The following is an 8,017-nucleotide window of genomic DNA, read 5'->3' as shown; positions in this document are numbered from 1 at the left end:
CGCAATAACATGAGTGCTGTGTGTATATTCAGCTATAACATGAGCATTGTGTGTATATTCAGCTATAACATCAGTGCTGTGTGTATATACCGCTATAACATGAGCGTTGTGTGTATATACCCCTATAACATGAGTACTGTGTGTATATTCAGCTATAACATGATCGCTATCTATATATATCGCAATAACATGAGTGCTGTGTGTATATTCAGCTATAACATGAACATTGTGTGTATATACAGCTATAAAATGAGCGTTGTGTGTACAATACAGACCAAAAGTTTGGACACACCTTCTCATTTAAAGATTTTTCTGTATTTTCATGACCATGAAAATTGTACATTCACACTGAAGGCATCAAAACTATGAATTAACACATGTGGAATTATATACTTAACAAAAAAGTGTGAAACAACTGAAAATATGTCTTATATTCTAGGTTCTTCAAAGTAGCCACCTTTTGCTTTGATGACTGCTTTGCACACTCTTGGCATTCTCTTGATGAGCTTCAAGAGGTAGTCACCGGAAATGGTCTTCCAACAATCTTGAAGGAGTTCCCAGAGATGCTTAGCACTTGTTGGCCCTTTTGCCTTCACTCTGCGGTCCAGCTCACCCCAAACCATCTCTATTGGGTTCAGGTCTGGTGACTGTGGAGGCCAGGTCATCTGGCGTAGCACCCCATCACTCTCGTTCTTGATCAAATAGACCTTACACAGCCTGGAGGTGTGTTTGGGGTCATTGTCCTGTTGAAAAATAAATGATGGTCCAACTAAACGCAAACCGGATGGAATAGCATGCCGCTGCAAGATGCTGTGGTAGCCATGCTGGTTCAGTATGCCTTCAATTTTGAATAAATCCTGAACAGTGTCACCAGCAAAGCACCCCCACACCATCACACCTCGTCCTCCATGCTTCACGGTGGGAACCAGGCATGTAGAGTCCATCCGTTCACCTTTTCTGCGTCACACAAAGACACGGTGGTTGGAACCAAAGATCTCAAATTTGGACTCATCAGACCAAAGCACAGATTTCCACTGGTCTAATGTCCATTCCTTGTGTTCTTTAGCCCAAACAAGTCTCTTCTGCTTGTTGCCTGTCCTTAGCAGTGGTTTCCTAGCAGCTATTTTACCATGAAGGCCTGCTGCACAAAGTCTCCTCTTAACAGTTGTTGTAGAGATGTGTCTGCTGCTAGAACTCTGTGTGGCATTGACCTGGTATCTAATCTGAGCTGCTGTTAACCTGTGATTTCTGGGGCTGGTGACTCAGATAAACTTATCCTCAGAAGCAGAGGTGACTCTTGGTCTTCCTTTCCTGGGGCGGTCCTCATGTCAGCCAGTTTCTTTGTACCGCTTGATGGTTTTTGCAACTGCACTTGGGGACACTTTCAAAGTTTTCCCAATTTTTCGGACTGACTGACCTTCATTTCTTAAAGTAATGATGGCCACTCGTTTTTCTTTACTTAGCTGCTTTTTTCTTGCCATAATACAAATTCTAACAGTCTATTCAGTAGGACTATCAGCTGTGTATCCACCTGACTTCTGCACAACACAACTGATGGTCCCAACCCCATTTATAAGGCAAGAAATCCCACTTATTAAACCTGACAGGGCACTCCTGTGAAGTGAAAACCATTTCCGGTGACTACCTCTTGAAGCTCATCAAGAGGATGCCAAGAGTGTGCAAAGCAGTCATCAAAGCAAAAGGTGGCTACTTTGAAGAACCTAGAATATAAGACATATTTTCAGTTGTTTCACACTTTTTTGTTAAGTATATAATTCCACATGTGTTAATTCATAGTTTTGATGCCTTCAGTGTGAATGTACAATTTTCATAGTCAAGAAAATACAGAAAAATCTTTAAATGAGAAGGTGTGTCCAAACTTTTGGTCTGTACTGTATATATTGCAATAACATGAGCATTGTGTGTATATTCAGCTTTAACATGAATATTGTGTGTATATTCAACTATAACATGAGCATTGCGTGTATATTCAGCTTTAACATGAGCATTGTGTGTATATTCAGCTATAACATGAACATTGTGTGTATATACAGCTATAACATGAGTGTTGTGTGTATATACCGCTATAACATGAGCATTGTGTGTATATAAAGCTATAACAGCGTGTATATTCAGCTTTAACATGAGCATTGTGTGTATATTCAGCTATAACATGAACATTGTGTGTATATACAGCTATAACATGAGCGTTGTGTGTATATACCGCTATAACATGAGCATTGTGTGTATATACAGCTATAACATGAGCATTGTGTGTATATATCGCTATAATATGAGCACTGTGTGTACATACCGCTATAACATGATAGCTGTGTGTATATACAGCTATAACATGAGCACTGTGTGTATATACCGCTATAACATGAGCGCTGTGTGTATATACCGTATAACATGAGCGCTGTGTGTATATACCGCTATAACATGGGCGCTGTGTGTATATACTGCTATAACATGAGCGCTGTGTGTATATACCGCTATAACATGAGCGCTGTGTGTATATACCGCTATAACATGAGCGCTGTGTGTATATACTGCTATAACAAGAGCGCTCTGTGTATATACAGCAATAACATGAGCGCTGTGTGTATATACCGCTATAACATGAGCGTTGTGTGTATATACAGCTATAACATGAGCGCTGTGTGTATATACCGCTATAACATGAGCGCTGTGTGTATATACCGCTATAACATGAGCGCTGTGTGTATATACCGCTATAAAAAGAGCACTATGTGTATATACAGCTATAACATGAGCGCTGTGTGTATATACCCCTATAACATGAGCGCTGTGTGTATATACCACTATAACATGAGCGCTGTGTGTATATACCGCTATAACAAGAGCGCTATGTGTATATATAGCTATAACATGAGCGCTGTGTGTATATACCGCTATAACATGAGCGTTGTGTGTATATACAGCTATAACATGAGCGCTGTGTGTATATACCGCTATAACATGAGCGCTGGGTGTATATACCGCTATAACATGAGCGTTGTGTGTATATACAGCTATAATATGAGCGCTGTGTGTATATACCGCTATAACATGAGCGCTGTGTGTATATACCGCTATAACATGAGCGCTGTGTGTATATACCGCTATAACAAGAGCACTATGTGTATATACAGCTATAACATGAGCGCTGTGTGTATATACCACTATAACATGAGCGCTGTGTGTATATACCACTATAACATGAGCGCTGTGTGTATATACCGCTATAACATGAGCGCTGTGTGTATATACCGCTATAACATGAGCGCTGTGTGTATATACCGCTATAACATGAGCGCTGTGTGTATATACCGCTATAACAAGAGCGCTATGTGTATATATAGCTATAACATGAGCGCTGTGTGTATATACCGCTATAACATGAGCGTTGTGTGTATATACAGCTATAACATGAGCGCTGTGTGTATATACCGCTATAACATGAGCGCTGGGTGTATATACCGCTATAACATGAGCGCTGTGTGTATATACCGTTATAACAAGAGCGCTATGTGTATATACAGCTATAACATGAGCGCTGTGTGTATATACTGCTATAACATGAGCGCTGTGTGTATATATCGCTATAACATGAGCGCTGTGTGTATATACCGCTATAACATGAGCGCTGTGTGTATATACCGCTATAACAAGAGCGCTATGTGTATATACAGCTATAACATGAGCACTGTGAGTATATACCGCTATAACATGAGCGCTGTGTGTATATACCGCTATAACAAGAGCGCTATGTGTATATACAGCTATAACATGAGCACTGTGAGTAGTGACTGGACGTTTCTCTCCTTCCAGCATTCTTGGGGGTTGGCGGGATGGTTTCCGCCACAGTTTTCTTCGCGCTGGCCGTGGACCGTAGACACATCCTATACGGCCTCCCGCTGGGCTGGGTGGGCACGGGGCTGGTGGTCGCAGCTGGTGAGTCTCATAAATGTCCTTCTCTATCGGACCCCCAATGGATGGCAGATGGGGGCCGGTGTCACTGGGTGACGGGTGGGTATGAAGTTTCAGGGTGAGGACTGGTGACGGCGAGACCCTACATGAGACTGGTGCCTTCTTTTCCCCTCCGCAGGTGTTGTGAGTTTAGTGCATGCTGCTCTGGAGCCGGACAAGCCTTCCACCAGGATACAAGACTTGATACGGGGCAAAAATGATCCGCCGCCATATCCGGGCACCCAGGATGCACCAATCACCGCTGTGCCAACCGGCATCATAGTCTCTTAAAGGAGAATACCACAAAAAAAAAACAAGTGGAGCTGCTGGAAAGCATCATGTGACCTCTTACAGCCCAGCCAATTGGTTAAGGTGGCCCACAGAGGGGAGGGGGATAAGTTTATTTTTCTACTCTTCCAGTTAACCCCTTAAAGATGCAACTAACTTTTGTTTTTAACATTTACATTTTTTTTTCCTCCTCTTCTTCCAAGAGCCAGAACCTTTTAATTTTATTTGGTTTTGTTTTATTAAGATGGGTTCATTTTGCGGGAAAAAAAAAAAAATCCGGTATCATGATTCTGAAGCTTAAAAAAAACTTTGCAAAAATGACAAGTTCCTTCGGCCCCTAAAAGAGTGTGAGGGGTTAATTTTTTGGAGTGCCTTCATTAGTTCAGCATTATACTTTGCATATAATGATCAGTGCTCTGTTTCTTTCTGACACAGAGCTCCAAATCCCCTGCGTAGATAGTGAACTTTAAATGATAAAATTCTGTTTTGCCTGCAGTCACCACTAGAGGGAGCTTAAGAGTTCACCGCATACATTTTACTCCTGAACTCCCTCTAGTGGTGTCTGCAGGCAATCAGAATTTTATCTTTCTCAGTTCTAGGCAAAGGAGTTGGGGCTGTGTATCAGTAAAACGTTGCCCACAAAGCACAAATATGTGTGTTGAGTCAGCAATTAATTATTTACTTTTTAATTCATTTGCTAATTATGTCTTTTAATAACAATAGAATTTTTTTTAGAGCAAAATGTATATAAAGAGTCTGTAAATTTCCCTAGTATTTGTGTTTTTTTTTAAATAAAGCAGGTTTTTTTTGCTTATTTGAGTGTTTATTTTCCAGCTTTAATCTCTTTAAATCCCTGTGTCATTCTTCACCCCCTCATATGATCCTCAGGGGTGGGGCTACTACAACCAAAATTGGGTTTCATGGAGGGTAAAAATTAGGACAATTACTGATAGTGACTCTGATACACTGTCATGTCAGGGGCCTATCATGACGCAAAGATTTCAAGTTCTTTAAATTTATATGTCATTCTCCGCCATCATATGATCCTCAGGGGCGGGGCTACTACAACCAAAATTGAGTTTTACAGCTGCAAAAAAACAGCGAAATTACTCTAAGTCACACATGTCAAACTCTGGCCCTCAGGGTGATAATATTTGGCCCACGCCGCCGCCAGAGACTCAGTGTGGCCATTATACTGTATGGAGGGAGTACTATGTGGGGCCATTATACTGTATGGAGGGAGTACTATGTGGGGCCATTATACTGTATGGAGGGAGTACTATGTGGGGCCATTATACTGTATGGAGGGAGTACTATGTGGGGCCATTATACTGTATGGAGGGAGTACTATGTGGGGCCATTATACTGTATGGAGGGAGTACTATGTGGGACCATTATAATGTATGGAGGACTATGTGGGACCCATTATACTGTATGGAGGAGTATGTGAGGCCAGTATTCTGTATGGAGGACTATGTGGGACCATTATACTGTATGGAGGACTATGTGGGGCCATTATACTGTATGGAGGACTATGTGGGGTCCATTATACTGTATGGAGGACTATGAGGTGCCCATTATACTGTATGGAGGACTATGTGGTGCCCATTATACTGTATGGAGGACTATGTGGGGCACATTATACTGTATAAAGCACTATGTGGGGCTCATTATACTGTATGGAGGACTATGTAAGGCCCATTATTCTGTATGGAGGACTATGTAGGGCCATTATAATGTATGAAGGGCTATATGGGGCCCATTATACTGTATGGAGGACTATGTGGAGTCATTATACTGTATGGAGGATTATGTGAGGCCCATTATACTGTATGGAGGACTATGTAAGGCCCATTATTCTGTATGGAGAAATATGTGGGGCCCATTATACTGTATAAAGGACTGTGTGGGGCTCATTATACTGTATGGAGGACTATGTGAGGCCCATTATTCTGTATGGAGGACTATGTGGGGCCATTATACTGTATGGATGACTATGTGGGCCCCATTATACTGTATGGAGGACTATGTAAGGCCCATTATTCTGTATGAAGAACTATGTGGGGCCCATTATACTGTATAAAGGACTATGTGGACCCCATTATACTGTATGGAGGACTATGTGAGGCCCATTATAATGTATGGAGGACTATGTGGGGCCATTATACTGTATGGAGAACTATGTGGGGCCATTATACTGTATGGAGGACTATGTGGGGTCTATTATACTGTATGGAGGACTATGTAGGGCCCATAATACTGTGTGAAGGTCTGTGTGGGGATCCCAGTAAGGTCATCATGCCGTGTGTGTGGAGGTTACTGTAGTTTAGGAATTCACTGTGGGGGTGTTATACTGTGTTTGAAGGGCACTTCTTTTGGCATCATATTTTATTATCTATATTAGTAATTCAAGTTTTTTTTATCATTTGTTATTACATATATATAAATTAGGCCATTGGGTCATATCCTTTATACTGCTCTTATATAAAATATTATATTATTCCAGTATGCTGCATTTGTGATTATGTGCTAATTTTATTCTAAGATCTATTAATTGAAAAGTACTTTGTTCGTGGGACAACCACTTTAAGTTTGTTTCCATATGAAAAGTTTCATCATTATATTTGATGATAAGGAAAAACTTCCTCAATTATAGACATTTTTTTAAATAAATATCAAGGTTGGCCGCGACTTTGTCCGAGCTTTTAATTTGGGCCCTCTGTATTTGAGTTTGACATCTCTGGTCTAAGTGAAACTGATACCCTGTGTCATGTTAGTTGCCTAGTGTGACACAGAGATTTCCTATTCCTGTGTAATTATTCACTCCCATATGATCCTCAGGGGTAGGGCTACAACAACCACAATTGAGTTTAATGGAGGGCAAAAAATTTGAGAAATTACTGTTAATGACTCTGATACATTGTCATGTCCGGGGCTAGCAAGACACAAAGATTTCCAATTTTTTAAATCCCTATGTCATGTTTCACCCCCAAATGATCCTCAGGGGTGGGGCTACTACAACAAAAATTGAGTTTAATGGAGGGCAAAAATAAGAGAGATTGCTGTGACTCTGATACACTGTCATGTCAGGGGCCTAGCTTGACACAAGATTTCTAATTCTTTAAATCCCTATGTCATGTTTCACCATCATATGATCCTCAGGGGTGGGGCTACTACAACCACAATTGAGTTTAATGGAGGGCAAAAATTAAGAGAAATTACTGTGACTCTGTTACATTGTCATGTCCGGGGCTAGCTTGACACAAAGATTTCTAATTCTTTAGATCCTTATGTCATGTTTCACCACCATATGATCCTCAGGGGTGGGGCTACTACAACCACAATTGAATTTTATACAGGGCAAAAATCAGAGAAATTACTGTCAGTGAATCTGATACACTGTCATGTCAGGGGCCTAGCGTGAAACAAAAATGTCTGATTCTTTAAATCCCTATGTCATGCCTCACCCCCTCATATGATCCTCAGGGGCGGGCCTACTACAACAAAGATTACGTTAAATAGGGGGCAAAAGATCAGAGAAATTACTCTCAGCGAATATAAGACATTGTGGTATGCCGGGGGGTGAAAAATGAGGCAAGTATTTCCGCTTCTTTAAATCTATACGCCATGCTCTTCTTCCTTATGATCCTCGGGGGTGGGGCTACCACAATCACAATTAAGTTTTATAAATGTAATGTCTTTTTTTTTCATATAATACGCCTATAACTTTGCGCACGGTATACAATAAACTTTACTG

The sequence above is a fragment of the Phyllobates terribilis genome, unplaced genomic scaffold (genome assembly GCF_046119375.1).
Source record: "Phyllobates terribilis strain yellow unplaced genomic scaffold, ASM4611937v1 Scaffold_12__6_contigs__length_324123572, whole genome shotgun sequence".
In the NCBI taxonomy this organism is placed as follows: domain Eukaryota; kingdom Metazoa; phylum Chordata; class Amphibia; order Anura; family Dendrobatidae; genus Phyllobates; species Phyllobates terribilis.
This window is presented reverse-complemented; position numbering follows the sequence as displayed.